This window comes from Vicugna pacos, chromosome 11 (genome assembly GCF_048564905.1).
Source record: "Vicugna pacos chromosome 11, VicPac4, whole genome shotgun sequence".
Taxonomy (NCBI): domain Eukaryota; kingdom Metazoa; phylum Chordata; class Mammalia; order Artiodactyla; family Camelidae; genus Vicugna; species Vicugna pacos.
In genome coordinates, this window is record NC_132997.1 from 33423912 (window position 1) to 33440559 (window position 16648).

Here is a 16648-nt window from a genome sequence, read left to right on the forward strand (position 1 = left end):
TGTGAATAGTTAGCAAGAGAGCTAAAACAAAGGTTGCCAAAAACAGAGCATATTTGGTCTTCCCCCTGGTTCACATCAGGGAATTCTGAGAAAGATTCCACAAACCACTGATGGAAATCAATGGGGGACTCACCCGTCTTCTGGGCACACTGTTGTGACATCTCCCAGCTCACCTTCAGTGGAAAGGCTTCAAGTAAAGCTCTTAGCAACCATTCTCAATGAGTTCTTAACTCCCTATTTATTCCATAGTTATAGAGGGTGGGGTGGCGGATAGTCAGCTTCCCTTGGCCACCATATCCCTCGATGTAGTGATCTTCCAGACCCTAATCTAATGTGATTACTTTATCAAAGGACAAAATCTGTTAATTGCAGAATTCCATGCAGCTGCTGGTTGTTGAATGCCATGCAGTAATCACGGTACATTCCCATGTGTAGGCTGTAAACTGAAAACACACTGAGGTGTACTTCTGTGAAATTCTGGGGCATGGGGAAAAGAAGCCTTTAAATGAGGAATATCAGCTTGTGAGAAACACGTCTACATTACCCAGGAGTTCTGGGTAGCCTCTCAATGGCATCAGCTTTGCTGGTGACCCACTTAGGATGGACTGATTTCCTTCATATTAACACAAGAAAAATGTAAATCACGTGAGCACTTTGGTTTCCCTTTACGTGTTTACATTAATTAGGGTAATACCTTGTTTATTTGCCTTTTTCCAAGTGCCTAGCACAGCTATTCTCCATCTGTTGCCTTTCTAAGCAGACATGCACTTTTATCCAAGTTCTTAATCTTTCCATAATTCTCTATCATTTCTACCTTTCTAGCTACATGGTATGCGGATAATAAAAGACTCCTGAAATGGTAATCTTGTCTAAGACATTAAGTGGACTCAGCCTAGGCCATGAAGTACATAACCCCATGTCTTCAAACTGAGCAAGTAATTTATTACCAGCTAAAGAAGTTGTGCTCTAAAAGGTACCACCCATCTGAAAGATTATCACCTCTCTCTTCCCCTGAGTCAGTTTGAGTCTTGGAGAGGTGAGCAGGGAGGGAGATATTCAGGGGAAACATAAGGAGCAGGGAGGGACCAACTGAGTGAGGAGGAGCAAGGTTCTGTGAAAGAGAAAATGCCTTTAATTCTCACATTCTCTCTTCTATTTTTAAAAATATTTCCTTCTGGCTATCCAAGTAATATTTTTTAACTTTCCTCTTAGAATGATTAGAATGATGTTCATCCCATAAATATAATTAACTCATTTACTGGGATAAAGCCCTTCTAAAACCCTCTGCAAATCAAGAATTGTCTGCTAGTAACTGCAGGACTGGAATCGCATGTGCATGCCCATTCCAAGTATGGCAGTTTAAAAAATGGCCCCACAGACAGCATTCATAGCTTTCTGAATTTTCTAACCACATGGTGATCCTGATAAGATTTTAGAGCCCCTAATTATCCATGCTTATTCAACAGTAAAATCTTAAATTTGGACAGGGTGGTTTGTTTGGCTAGTACACCAAAAGAGCAGAGAATTAGAAGGAAGAAGACTGTTTATAATTTAGGGCCTTTACTTGACTATTGTGTGGCCACAGGCTTCCAGCTGATCTGCCCAAGTCAGGAACTGCTAGACTCATTTCATTCTCATCACCAAAACTGTCGTTGATAAAATTTTGTCCCAACACAGAAAACCTTTACACAAAAGTAGAAGAAAAAGAAAAGAATTTTATTATCGACTAAGTATTAAACCAGAATGTGATGGGCATTACAGGCAATCTGCTAGGAGACTACAAAGACAGAAATATACTCACCCTTTATATAGCCAAACAGATACAACTCAATACACACATGTTCTCAAGATAAACAGTAGTCCTCAAGTAAGAAGACTTGACAGCACCATATATTGCATATAGATTATTCTAAATTCTCCTGGCAGTTGGGATGACCACCTGTACTAATTAATTATCTTTATAAAAGGAAAATAAGTTCCTCATGTCTTTATTACAGGAGGTAGTTTTGTAACTTGGAGCAAGGCACGCATTGAAGTTAGGCTCCCACACTCCCAAAGAAACTAAGTACTATCCCCCTTGAAGTGTCCATTTCAAAGAGATGGCTCTGAGGCTCCTTGAGAAAGATATTCTAGGGGTTTAAAACTACCATGAGGCTTGTAAAAAGATTCATTTTCATCTTAAAGGAGTAGATAAAGAATTTACAGTTACAAGTTTACAAGAGAAAATGCTCTAAGGAAAAGAAGGGGGGACATATTTTCCTTTATTTTTAACAGAGAATATTAAGCTTCTTATTCTTCATTCGTATTTGCCCTTATACCACTCTCACCGATTCTAGTTAATTTTGCACTGAAGATTTTAGGGCAATTAGGCAAGAAGATGGAATAAAAGTCATCCAGATGGGAAATTAAAAGGTAAAGCTATCTCTACATACAGATGACATGGCCTTGTATATAGAAAATTCTTAGATAAATGTCAGAACTAATAAATGAGTTCAACAAAGTTAAAGGATACAAGATCAATATATAAGTATCTATTGAACCTGCATACATTAGCAATGAGCAATCCAAAAGTGAAATTAAAATTAAAAAACTCACTTGCAATAGCATCAAAAAATATTCTTAGGAATCAATTTAACCAAAGAAAGTGAAAGAGAAATTTACAGTGAAATTTTCTTACAGTGAAAACTGAAAGACTTGCACATTTGCCTAATGAAAACTTCAATGAAAGGTTTTAAAAGATCTAAATATAAATTCAGGACTGATATCAGCAAGATGGCAAAAATAAGGTTCCAGCCTTGTCTCTCCACAGAAATATAAATTTAACAACAACCCATGGATGAAAATAACTTCAGGAGAGCTCCAAAATCCAAATGAGAGGTTACAGCACACTGGTGGAGCACAAAAATGAAAAAAGATACACTGAAAAGAGTAAGAGAAACAGTTGAATTATACCTGCATCACTTCTTCCCCTGGGCTGCACCATGAAATACCAAAAGAGATTCCCTCAGCCTATGAATTCTCCTGTGGAGGAAAGAGAGCAAAGTGAAATGTCCAATTTCACTGCAGGTCCCAGCACTGGGCCCATCCACCTGCAGATCCTGCCAACTAGGGCTTTCCCTGACAATGCTAGTCTGTAAAGACTGGAAGAGGTGACTGCTTCTTCAAACACACAGATACTAACACAAGGCTACATGGATAACAAAGAATTAGGGAAACAACACCACCATAGGAACAAAATAAAGCTCTAGTGACCAACCTTAAAGAAATGGAGATCTATGAACTGCCTGACAAAGAATTCAAAATAATCACCTTAAAGAAGCTCAGTTAGCTACAAGAGAACACAAATAAACAGCTAAAAGAAATCATAAAAACAATATATGAATGGAATGAGAACTTCAACAGAAAGAAACCATAAAAAGGAACCAAACAAATTCTGGAGCTAAGAATACAAAGATTGAGCTGGACATTTCAATGGAGAGAGCCTCAACAGTAGACCCAATCAAGCAGAAGAAAGAACAAGTGAACTCACAGACAGGTCATTTGAAATTATCCAGAGGAACATACAGAAAAAAAAAAGATGAAAAAGAATGAAGAAAGCTTACGGGACTTATGGAATATCATCAAGAAAACCAATATTTTCATTATTTTATGGAAGTCCCTGAATGACAAGAGAAAGAAAAGGGCAGAAATGTATTTGCATGTCAAATGGTGGGAAGTAAGTTTGAAAAAAAAAATCAGGGAAATTTAACCTTAGTGAAATTTCTAGGGTTCAATGATGTGGAGCATGTCAAGATATCCCTTCTACACATGCTTAAAGTGTCAGTGGCAGATAGGGATGCTGTTTGGAGCCTTTGACAGGCCCATACAGGTGAGTCACAGGACAGGCTTTTAGGATTTTGAAGCAAAGCCCACCCCCTCATCATTTGCAGATAACTATTCTCCTTTTGAGAAACAGCTTTGGCCTGCAGAGATTGAATGTGTAACCATGGGCCACCAAGTTGCATCCAACTTGTGATGATTAATTTTCTGTATCAATTTGACTGGGTCATAGGGTACACAGATGTTTGGTCAAAAATTATTTTGTGTGTGTCTGTAAAGGTGTTTTTGGATGAGATTAACATTTGAATCAGAGTAAAGCAGATTACTGTCCCTAGTGTGGGTTTCCCTCATCCAATCAGTTGAAGGCCTGAATAAAAAAAAAAAAGACTGGCCCTGCTAAGAGTAAGAGGGAACTCCTCCTGCCTGACTGCATGATCTGAGATATCAGTTTTTTTCCTGGCTTCAGATTTGGACTGGAATTATAGCATTGGCTCTCCTCAGCTTGCTGATTGCAGAACTTGGAACATCTTGGTTTCCATAATCATGTTAGCCAGTTTCTATATTAAATATATATAGTCTGTTGGTGTGTGTATATTTATGTGTGTGTGTGTGTATATATACATATATGTGTGTGTGTGTGTATGTGTGTATATATATATATATATATATATATATATATATATGTATATATACTATTGTTTCTGTTTCTCTGTAGAACCCTAATACATGGCCTAACTTGCCCATAATCAACTGAATGTTCCCCAACCCACCAAGCCATAAAATTGGTCAGCAGCACTGAATTAGCAAATGGAAGTGGTATATGAGACTGGGTTCAAGTAGGCCCTGAAGGCACAAGTACATTTCATGAAGAAATGGACCAAATGCTAAACATTAAAGCTTTTGCACAGCTAAGGATACCATCAACAAAACAGAAAGACAATCTACAGAATAGGAGAAAATATTTGAAAATGATGTGGCTGACAAGTGACTAATTTTCAAAATATACAAACAGCACATATCACTACCAAAAAAACCCAAGCAATCCAATCAAAAAATGGGCAGAAGACCTAAATAAACATCTTTCCAAAGAGGACAGACAGATGGCCAATAAGCACATGAAAAGATGTTCAACATCACTAAATGTTAAAGAAATGCAAATCAAAACTACAACTACATATCACCTCGGATAAGTCAGAAATGCCATCATTAAAAAGTCCACAAATGGTAAGTGCTGGAGAGGGTGTGCAGAAAAAGCAACCCTCTTAACGCTGTTGGTGGGAATGTAAATTGGTGCAGCCACTATGGAGGACAGTATGGAGGTTCCTTAGAAAACTAAAAATAGACTTACCATGTGTTCTGGCAGTCCCAGTCCTGGGCATATACCCAGAGAAAAATATAACTCAAAAAGACATGCACCCCAATGTTCATGGCAGCACTGTTTGCAATAGCCAAGACATGGAAACAACCCAAAAGTCCATCAACAGATGACTAGATGAAGAAGATGTGATATAATATATTCAATGGAATGCTACTTAGCCGTTAAAAAGAATAAAATAATGCCATTTGCAGCAACTTGGATGGTCCTGGAGATCATCATTCTATGTGAAGTAAGCCAGAAAGAGAAAGAAAAATGCCATATGATATCATTTATATGTGGAATCTTAAAAAAAAGGACACAGATGAACTACTTATTATTTATAAGTTGGAATGATTGATTTCTTGAGTATGTGTAAGCACATTTGACTGTCCCTTATGATTGGATTACCGCATTCTGTTGATTCTTATTTTGTGGTTGGCTTTATTCCTTTGATAACTATGTAAGTTTAAAAAGCCAAAGCTCTAAATTGTTCTTAGAAACAATGAACAGTATGTATATGTAAATTTAAAAAATATGTACAGTATATTGCATATATGTATTTACATGCAATATATTGTATATGTGCAGTTAAATCGTGTCAATTTTACCTAATAAAACAGAAAAATGAAAAAAAAAAAAGAAATGGACCAAATGTCTGTGGTCCCCATTCCTGCTACACTACCTTCTCCCTCCCAGCATGCATCTATGTCCTCATGGAGAGTTGTCTATGATCAGTAGACAGAGAAAGAGAGAAATAGGACCTGGTTTACATATGGTTCTGCAAAATATGTAGGCATTTACCAAAAGTGAGCAAGTGCAGCACTGCTGGCCCTTTCTGGAACATTCTTGAACAAACCATAAAGGAAAATCTTCCTAGTGGGCAGAATTTTAAAAAGGGCCCCTGGTGGTTCATTTTGCTTGTTTAAAGAAAAAACTGTTTTCCACCTAGGAGTATCTTTTACTTTCACATAGAACACACACAGAACACTTCCAGTCTTCAAATGTGTGGAGGTTTTTCCTTGTAGCAAGTAATTCAGTGACACCAGATGGATGTCTTACAATTTACCTCAATCTTAACACTATGTACCTGGAGATAGTGTCAGATCACACAGGTTAAGGGCTCATTCCCACAAGACTTCTCCTACCCTACTACGATCAGATGCCAACTGCAGGTAGTAGGTCCCCAGGTTACCCACAACTTCTGTCCAATTTGTCTACAAACTGGAGGTTCCCACAACACTCAGGTTTGATTAATTTCCTAGAGCAGCTCACTGAACTCATGTAAACACTTAACATTTATCAGCTTATTAAAGGATATGATAAGGAATACAGGTGTGTAGCCAGATGAGGAGGTACATAAGGCAAGGTCTGAGAGTATCCTGAGTTGGGGTGTTTCATCCTCATGGTGTGGATTTTTTCACCAACGTGGAAGCTCCCTGAACCCCATCCTTTGGGGATTTTATGGGGTCTTCCTCACATAGGCATGACCAATTATGAGCTCCATTTCTAGCCCCTTTCTGGAAGATGAGGACTGGGGCTCAAAATTCCAAGCTTCTTTTTTAAAAAAAAATTTATTGCAGCTTATTGTTTAAAAACTTTATTAATATTTTGGAGGGAGGTAATTAGGCTTATTCATTTATTTTTAGTGGAGGTCAGGACCTCGTGCTTGCTAAGCATGTACTCTACCACTGAGCTATATCCTCCCCACTGGAAATTCCAAGCTTCTAATCGAGACTTGGTCTTACTGGTGACCAGGCCCCATCCAGGAGCCATCCAGGGGCCCACTCAGAGTCTCCTCAGCAGAAAAGATGCTCCTACTGCTCTTATCATTTAGTAATTTACAAGGGTTTCAGGAGCCCTGTGAAAGGGATGGGGTCAAAGGCAAATATTAGAACAAAAGATGCTTCTAGTGCTCTTACCCCTTAGGAAATTACAAAGGTTTCAGAAGCTCTGTGCCAGGAACCTGGGTCAGAGATGTATATATAATATTCATTCTGTTATCTCACAACTTGGAAGGAGAAACAACAAGACATGCAATTACACTAATTCATGGGCTATGGTCTGTCATTTGGCTTGATAGTCAGGGACTTGGCAGAAAGACGACTGGAAAATTGGTGACAACAAAGTCTAGGGGAAAAGCTAGGTGGACAGACTTCTCTGAATGGGCAAAAAAAAAAAAGTGAAAATATTTGTGTCCCAGGTAAATGTTCACCAAGAGGTGACCTCAGCAGAGAAATTTAAATAATAAGTAGATAAGTGATGGAATGACTTGTTCTCTGGATACAGGTCCAACTCTTTACCCCAGCCACACCTGTCATCACCCAATGGGCCCATGAACAAAGTGGCTATGATGGTAAGGATGGAGGTTCCACATGAGTTCAGCAACACAGGCTTCCACTCACCAAGGCCAATGTGGCTATAGCAGCCACTGAGAGCCCAACATGCCGGCAGCAGAGACCAACACTGCCTGCTATGTGTGCATATATCTTTATACACACACACATACATATATATAAGATAAAAACAAATATATAATTTATATATAGATATATATGTCTATCTATATCTATCATCTATCTATCTATCTATCTATCTATCTATCTATCTATCTATCTATCTATCTATCTAAAGATATCTATATGACACCGTTCCTGAGGGTGATCAGTCATCTACCTGGAGACACGCTGATTATATCAGACTGCTTCCATCATAGAAGGAGCATGGTATTCCACACAGCATTGCTTCTGATCAAGGAACTCTCTTCACAGCAAATGAAGTGAGGTGATAAGCCTATGCTCATGGAATTCATTAGTCATTCCACTTTTGCTACCATCCTGAAGCAGGTGGCTTGATTGAATGTTTTGAAGATTCAGTTACAGTGCCAGCTAGGTGTCAATACCTTGCATAAACTGAGGCAAGGTTCTCCAGGAGGCTGTATGTGCTCGGAATCAGCGTTGAGTATTTGGTGCTATTTCCCCTGCAGCCAGGATTCACAGGTCATGGAATCAAGGGGTGGAGATGAGATTTACATTACTCACTATTATCCACAATGACCCTGTAGCAATTTTTTTGCTTTCTGTCCCTACAACCTTCTGCTCTGCTGGCCTAGAGGTATTAGGCCCAAAGGGGGAAATAAATCCACTGAACTGGAAGTTAAGATTGTCACCAGGCCACGTTGGGCTCCTCATACCTCCAATTCAATAAGCCAAAAAGGGAGATCTTGTGGTGATTGGGGTGATTGATCCTGGCTACCAAAAAGAAATTGGACTGCTACTGCACAATGGAGGTAAGGAACAGTATGTCTGGAACATGTTTCCCTTAGGGCTTTTCTTAGTATTTCCAAGTCCTGTGATTAAAGTCAATCAAACACTATAATAAACCAATTCAGGCAAGACTAATAATGACACAATGTCCTCTGTTCCAAGCAAACTGGCTGCTGGATTGAGAGGCCCAATCATGCTGAGGGTGATCACTTCAGCAAGACTACTCATAATGTGTGTTCTTTTACTAAGAGACTTATAATTAACTGGCAGGCTCTCTTTGTGATGTAACAAGTAATGACACTATTAATTCACTGGAGTTTGCAAAATAATAATCTCCTAATTCTATCATTACATTTAAAAGATAGATTTAAGTTTAGAGTAATTTTAGATTTATAGAAAACTTGAGAAGATAGTAGGGAGTTTCCATATAACCCAAACCATCTAATTCCCCCCTATTATTAGATTTTATATCAATATGGTACGTTTGTTACAGTTAATGAACTAATACTGATAAATGACTATTAATAGCCACACTTTGCTCAGATTTTCTTAGTTTTTAACCTAACGTCATTTTCTGTCCCAGGACCCTATCCAGAATATCACATTACATTTGATTGTCATGTCAACTTAAGCATTTCTTGGCTATGACAGTTTCTCAGACTTTCCTTGTTTTGTATGACCTTAGCAGTTTTGAGAAGTACTGGTCAGGTACTTTTCAGTATGCCTCTTAACCAACATTTGAAATTTTTCTCAAGATCAAATAAATGGTGGTTGCGGGATTTGGGGAGGAAGGGCACACAAGTGAAGTGCCGCTTTCATCACATCATACCGAAGGTACATATCATCAACATGATTTATCACTGTTGATACTGCCCTTGGTCACCTGTTCGTCTAGTTTCTCCATGGTCAAGTTACATTTTTATGTCCTTTCCATACTGTACACTTTGGAAGGAGTAACCACGCAGACCCATGGGAATGGGGATTTTTATGCTCCCCATCCTTGGTGACAATCTTACTTGAAATTCTACATAGGAGATCTGTCTCTTCTCCCCCAATTATTTAGTCAATAATGTTTTAATATTGGTATGGACTCATCTTTATTTTATAATTGGGTAATAATACAAGTTGCTTTAGGTTTGGCCATCAGCAGCTATTTTAGTTGGCTCCTGTGACTCTTTGGCACATCCTCATCAAGGTTGGTGGCGTTTTTGTTTTTGCTTTTTTGAGCACTTCCTTATTTTCCAGTACTCTAAGATGCTTCAGGTTCCTCCTATTTATTTCCTGCCCCAGTCCTAGAAGCTGCAATTTCTCCAAGAAGCCTAGTTCCTTTTATGAGAGAATGGTATTAGTAATCAAGATCCAGGCACAGCATGGACATACTGCTACTAGGGTATATTGGTGCTTTTACACTCAGCTGACAGAGCAAGGGACTATTTTGTATATATTAACGTCTATATAAGCCTATTTATAAAATTCTCATATGTAACCACGTGTATCTGTATTAAATTAAATAAACACGAGATCATACTGATGTTTCACTCAAATCCAGTACCATTTGGATCCTTCTAGCCTCCTCTTTTGCTGATATGTAACCTCCGATTGCAATAGTGTGGCTCCCCGACCTGCCAGCCACTTTCTTAATTGTTTCATTTCAGTATAAATGTATAGCAGTATCAGAATTGTTCACATACCCCACGGAAACAACTTTATCAACTAGAGTAGAATGCTTATGTGTAGTTTCTTTTTTTTCTTGAAACTTACAGTCTCCACTCATTTCCAAAATCATTTAGCATCTTTTCCCCCCACCTCCTTCAGTGAGGTTGTTTCATAAACTCTCTTGTCATACCTTCCTGGTATCCCAGGAACTTCTTTCTCTCGCTCTCTCTCTCTGTATATATATATACATATATACACTCTGTGTGTGTATATATATATATATATATATATATATATACACATACACACATACATATATAAATTTTATAATATAAAATATATTATATATACACACATATATATATATAAATTAAATATATAAAATAAAATATATATATGCCAATATTAAGGCTCCTATTTATGCTCTAAACTACTGTAAGTTTGGACAAATGCATAATGTCATGTACCCATCATTATGGTATTATACAGAATAATAAGTAGCTTCATCACTCACAAAAAAATATTCTGTGCTTCATCTATTCAACCCTCCCAACTCTTGCAAATACTGCTCATTTCCTCTCTATAGTTTTGCCTCTTTCAAAGTCATATAATATGAATCATACATTATGTAGCCCTTTCAGACTGGTTTCTTCCACTAAGCAATATGCATTTAAGTTTCCTCCATGACTTTTAGTGGCTTAACACCTCATTTCTTCTGATCACTGAATAATATTCCATTGTATAGATGTACCACAATTTGTTTACCCATTCACCTATTGAAGGGTCTCTTGGTTACTTCCAATTTTGGAAACAATAAAGCTGCTATAAATATTCACATGCAAGCTTTTGTGTGAATGTAAGTTTTCAAATAAGTTGAGTAATTACCTAGGAGAGCAATGGCTAGATTGTATGATAAGACTGTGTTTAGCTTTAGCTGTGTGTAAGTAATTGCCAAAGTTTGCAAATATTTTCAACCTCAGTGTATAGTAAGACCTACATTTTAATTCATAACCCAATACAAACATTCATTCAAGATTCAGTCATTGAGTATTAACAATGTGCCAGCTTTAGGCACTGGAGTTAGTGTGTAAAATAGATAAAACTTGCAGTTCTGATGGAGTTTACATTCTAGTGAGGGACTATAAAATAATAAAGAGACTAAATAAAATATTTTGTATACTAAATGACACCTTGGTAAAAAGTTAAAGTATTAATGTGGGATAAAGAGTTCACAGAAAAGGAGAAACTATGGAGACAATGAAAAGGTCAGGAGTTGGGGTGGAGATGGAACGATGAATAGGCAGAGTGCAGAGGACTTTTGGGGCAGTGAAAATACTCTGTATGATACCATAATGAATGATACATGTCATCTATACATTTGCCCAAACCCATAGGATGTGCAACACCAAGGGTGAACTGTAATGTAAACTATGGACTTTTAAAGGATTATGGTGTGTCAATGTAGGTCCATCAGTTGCAACATATGCACCACTCTTCTGGGAGAAGTTGGTAATAGTGGAGGCTATGCACGTGTGGAAGGCAGGTGGTAAATGGGAAATCTCTGTACCTTCCCCTCAATTTTGCTGAGAACCTAAAACTGTTCTTTTTTTAAAGCTACCTCTGTACATAGGTACTAGTCTGCTAAGGCTGTTGTCTCACTCTATTCAGGTTGCTATAACAAAACACCACGCATTAAGTAGCTTATCAACAGAGAAATTTATTTTTCACAGTTCTGGCAGGTGGGGACTCCAAGATTAATGCACAAGCATGGTTGCATTCTGGTGAGAGCCCTCTTCCTGGTTATAGCCAGCACCTCACACGGTGGAAAGGCTGGGGAGCTCTGATCCCATTCATGATGGTTCCACTCTCCTGACCTAATCACCCCCAAAGGCCCTACCTCCTAATGCTATCGTACGGGGGATTAGATGTCAACATATGAATTTGAGGCAGGGTGGGGGGAACCACAAACATTCAGCTGCCATAAGAAAATACCACAGACTGGGTGACTTTAAAAAAAATTTTGCTCAGTTCCGGAAGTCCAAGATCAGGGTGTTGGTAGGTTCGTTTTCTCCTAAGGTCTCTCTCCTTGGCTTTCAGATGGCCTCCTTCTCAAATGTCCTCAAATGTCCTTTTCTCTGTGCATGAGCATCCCTGGTGTCTCTTCCTCTTCTTATAAGGACACCAGCCATATTGGATTAGGGCCCCAACCCTTATGACATCACTAAACTTTATCTCTTTAAAAGCCCTATCTTCCAAACAGTTACACTGAGATTAGGGCTTCAATCTATGGATTTCAGGGTGGGGATGGGGGGGGATTATCCAGTCCAGGACAATATGTAACTGATTATAAAAATTTTCATAAAATAGTAATTACCTATATCTGTAATGAATTCTGACACTATCTGTTTTATTCTAGTTCGTTAAAAATATTAGCCCTGATTTACTGAACTCATTTCACAGTTCCTTTATAGACCATTGCGGTTGCTTTGTAATGTGTTACCTAGACTAGGCTGAACTACATTTCTCAGAGTTCCCTTTCCTGTACGTTTCCCATTGGGATGGATTATAAAAGATGTTTTAATGTTTTAATAGAAACCTGAGGAACATGTTTGGGATCAAAGTGGAAAAAAATATATAATTAGATCAGGTTTAATTTATTGATGTGGTCTCACTAAGATGATATTTTGAATATTCTAGCTTGAGGGGCTAGTAATGATTTCTAATTCTTCGCCTGATTTGGTTGACCAAAATACAGTCCGACACTAAAGAATTTGAATTACCAGACTTCCTTGGTACACCATAAAGGAAAGTGTCCAAAAGCTTAGGAATGTTTGAATGTTAGAGGGTAGTTATATAAGACTTGCTCACCAACCCTGGAAGGTCCAGAGGACATGCCTTTTGTCAGGCAAACCCCAGACTTCTTGAAGAGTTCTGTGGTTGAACTTCTGTAAGTCAGAAATTACAGGGATCGCTACCTTCAAATAAGGATGTGTAAGTCCAATGGGGATGCTGAGATCCTAGGGTAGCTGGTGCAAAATGTGACACTTAACTGTTCAAAAACATGGGCATGGTTACTGTAATGGACACTGAAGCCAAGGCAGCAAAAGAACAGTTTGGCTTAAAGAGATATTTGGTGTTTAATAGTTGATCACGGTGTAGCGAGAATTAAAATATATGGAGAGAGCCCACTAAAGTCTTCATCTAAGTGGAAAATCTCTGGGTATAATGCACAGGAATATGACTAAAATCACCAAAAGAGTCACGCCCCCTCAATCAATTCCCAACCCTAAGCCAGTTTTACAGACTTAGAGTGTCCCTTGAATAGAGGAGTGTCCAGATCTTCTTGGGGAAGAACCTGCTACACATCCAAAAGCATATAGTGTTAATCTTCCTCCCAGCGTTTCCCAAAGGAACCTACATCCATTTACCAGTGTGACTGTGACTGGGTAGGGGGAAGAGATCAGAGTTTTGAGGGATTCCCAAAGACTGGCTCTGAAGTGATGCTAATTCTCAGTGACCCAAAAAATCACTGGTGTACACCATTCAAAGTATGGGCTCATGAAGGTCAAGTGATTTATCTCACGGTGGACTCAGTGTGTTCCAGCCCCTTAGCATGGTTCTTTCCTCAACTGTGGAGTGCATAATTGGAATAGAGACACCAGAAATTTTCAGAATCCTCCCACTGGTTCCTTGACCTGTCAAGCGAGAGCTATTACAGTGGTAAAGGCCTTATGGAAGTCATCAGAACTGCCTTTACCCACGAAAATGATAAACCAAAAGCAATATCGCATTCTTGGAGGGCCTGCAAGTGTTAGTGCCACCATCAAGGAAAAACCCAGGGGTGGCAATTCCTACCACATCTCCATTCAACTTACCTATATGGCCTGCAGAGAAGACATATGGATCTTAGATAATGGCAGTGAACTATCATAAATTTAATCAGGTGGTGACTCTATTTGCAGGTATATTTCCAGATATGGTTTTGTTGCTGGAACAAATCAACACCTCTCTTGGTACCTGGTGTGCAGTTACCTAGTGGCAAAGTGGCAAAGGCTCTCTTTTTTTCTTCTCTATAAGTTAGTAAATACCATCATAGGAAGTTTGCTTTTCTGCTGGCAAGACCAGCAATACACCTTCGCTGTCCTACCTCAAGGGCATATCAACTCTTCACGCCCATGTATCATAGTCTAGTCTACAGAGATCTGGATTGTACTTTTCTTCCATCACACACCTTGCTGGTCCATTACACTGACGATGTAATGCTGACTGAACCTACCGTGCAGGAAGGAGCAACTGCTCAAGACACCCTGGCAACATACTGGTGTGCCTGGGAGTGGGAGACCCCACAGAGACTCAGGGTTCTGCTACCTTGGTAAGATTTCTAAGGGCTGAGTGATGTGGGGCATGTTAAGATATTCCTTCCAAAGTGAAGATGTTGCTGCATCTGGTCTTTCCTACCACCAGGAAAGTGGTACAACTACTGGGCCACCTTGAATTCTGGAGACAGCATATGCCACACTGGCACCTGCTGCTCCAAGCCATTTACTGAGTTACCAGAAAAGCTACCAATTTTGAGTGGGGTCCAAAACAAGAGACTGTTCTACAACAGATCCAAGCTGCCAAGCACACTGCTGTGCCTTTTGGGGGTACATTATCCAGAGGATCCAATGTTGCTTAAGTGTAGGTAGTGGATGAGGATCCTGTTCAGAGCCTTTGGCAGGCCCCTGTACGTGAATCACATAAGCAAAGTCATGCTATCCTCTGTGAACAGCTATTCTCTTTTTCAGAAACAGCTTTTGGTTTGCCTGCTGGTGGGCCTTTGTGGATACTGACATTTAACCAAGGGCTACCAAGTCACCATGCGAACCTGAGCTGCCCATCAAGAACTGACTGCTCTCTGATGCATCATACCATACGACTGGATGTTCACAGCAGCACTTCATCATTATTTGGAAACAGCATATACAAGATTAGGCTCCAGCAGATCCTGAAGGGACAAGTATGCCCAAAAGCCCCACTGGTGCTATATTCCATTCACCTTTCTCTCAGTCCACAGCTATGTCCTCATGAGGACTTCCCTATAACCAGTTGACCAGGAAAGAAAACAAATTTCGGGCTTGGGTTAGATAATTCTGCATGGTATGCAGCACCACCACTCCACTCTGAAATTGTCCTGAAAGTCAGTGGTAAAAGGCAGTCATTCAAGTGGGCAGAAATCTGAGCAGTGCACCTGGTTTATTCTGCCCGAAAGAAGAGATGACCAAAGCTATGCGTCTACACCGACTCATGCATAGTAGCTAATGGTTCAGCTGAATGGTCAAGGATTAGGAAGGAGTACATCGGAAAATCTGTAAATAGGAGTTCTGGGGAAAACGGTGCACAGAGCTTTCCAAATGGGTACAGAGAGTGAAGGTATTTGTGTACCATATGAATGGTCACCAAAGGGTGATCTCACCAGAATATTTAATAATTAGGTGAAAGACAGATTCTATGGATGCCAATCTCCTTCTGTCCATCAGCCCCTTTCTCCAACTACTTCTGACCTTGCCAAGTGGGCTCATGAATCAAGTGGCTGCAGCAGCAATGAAGGAGATCACGCATGGGCTCAGCAACAGGGAATTCCACTCATCAAGGCCGATCTGGCTAAAAGCCTAATCTGACAACAGCAGAGGCCAACAATGAACAGCTAACTTCGCACCACTCCCTAAATGGATCAGCTAGCTACTTGTTACCAGGTTGATTCCATTAGACCATTTCCATTACAAAAGGGGACAGTACTTTGTACTTACTGTCAAAGATATTTACTCTGTACATGGGTTTGCCTTCCCTGCCTGCCATGCATCGGTCAAAAGCAACGCTGATAGATTTACAGGAGGCCTCATCCACCACCATGGTATTCCCAGATTTGGGCTCCAAGAGCCATGAGAGGAGGCTGCTAATGCCTCCACAGGGAAAGAGTCGCTAACAGCCCTGAAGGAGTGCCTGTTGATTTCAATTTGAATTGATTCTTGAGCCTGTTTTTGGAGAAGGCCCTATACAAGTGGGGCTGATTTGAAAGTAACACCAACAGTGAGATTTTAAAAAATTGTAAATGGGCAATAGGTTGCCTACAGAACCTAAAAAGGACTAGAAGGCGTGTTTGTATTAACACTGTGTATGTTAAGAACAGATGATGAAAAAAAAAAACCTAAAAACAAATAAAAAACAAACCAAAACCCCGGTCAACAGCTGTTTCTTGCCAGTGTCAGGAATGGAGCAGGCCTCGGTTTACAAATAATTTTCACTAATTGAACTGAGGGGGCAGATCTTTGCATTATGTGTGGGGAAATAACTTACCCGCTTTTTGTGAGTTCTTTTTTGTGAGCATTTATATGTCCCAAATGAATCTGTGAAAAGAATTTCCTCAGAGGAGGATGTCATCAATGTAATGTCGTACCTGTGCTCCTGGAGACAACTGGACGCAGTTAAGGTATTGCCTGCAAAGACTGCAATGGCAGAGTTGTTGAGGTATCCCATGGGTAGCCAGGTAAAGTGTACCGTGTCCCTCTGGAGG

The 16648-nt window shown here is 39.5% G+C and overlaps 1 protein-coding gene across 2 annotated transcripts in view; it reads right to left on the bottom strand.

Annotated features, from left to right (window-relative positions):
* Window positions 1-16648, bottom strand: part of LOC102543616 (uncharacterized) — a 68710-nt gene extending 52062 nt beyond the window's left edge. The window contains exon 1 of one of the 2 annotated variants that reach the window (XM_072971077.1): window positions 16532-16648. The gene's annotated coding sequence lies outside the window, so the exon portion shown is untranslated. The remainder of the gene's footprint in view (window positions 1-16531) is intronic. The other variant, XM_072971075.1, reaches the window with a different exon arrangement.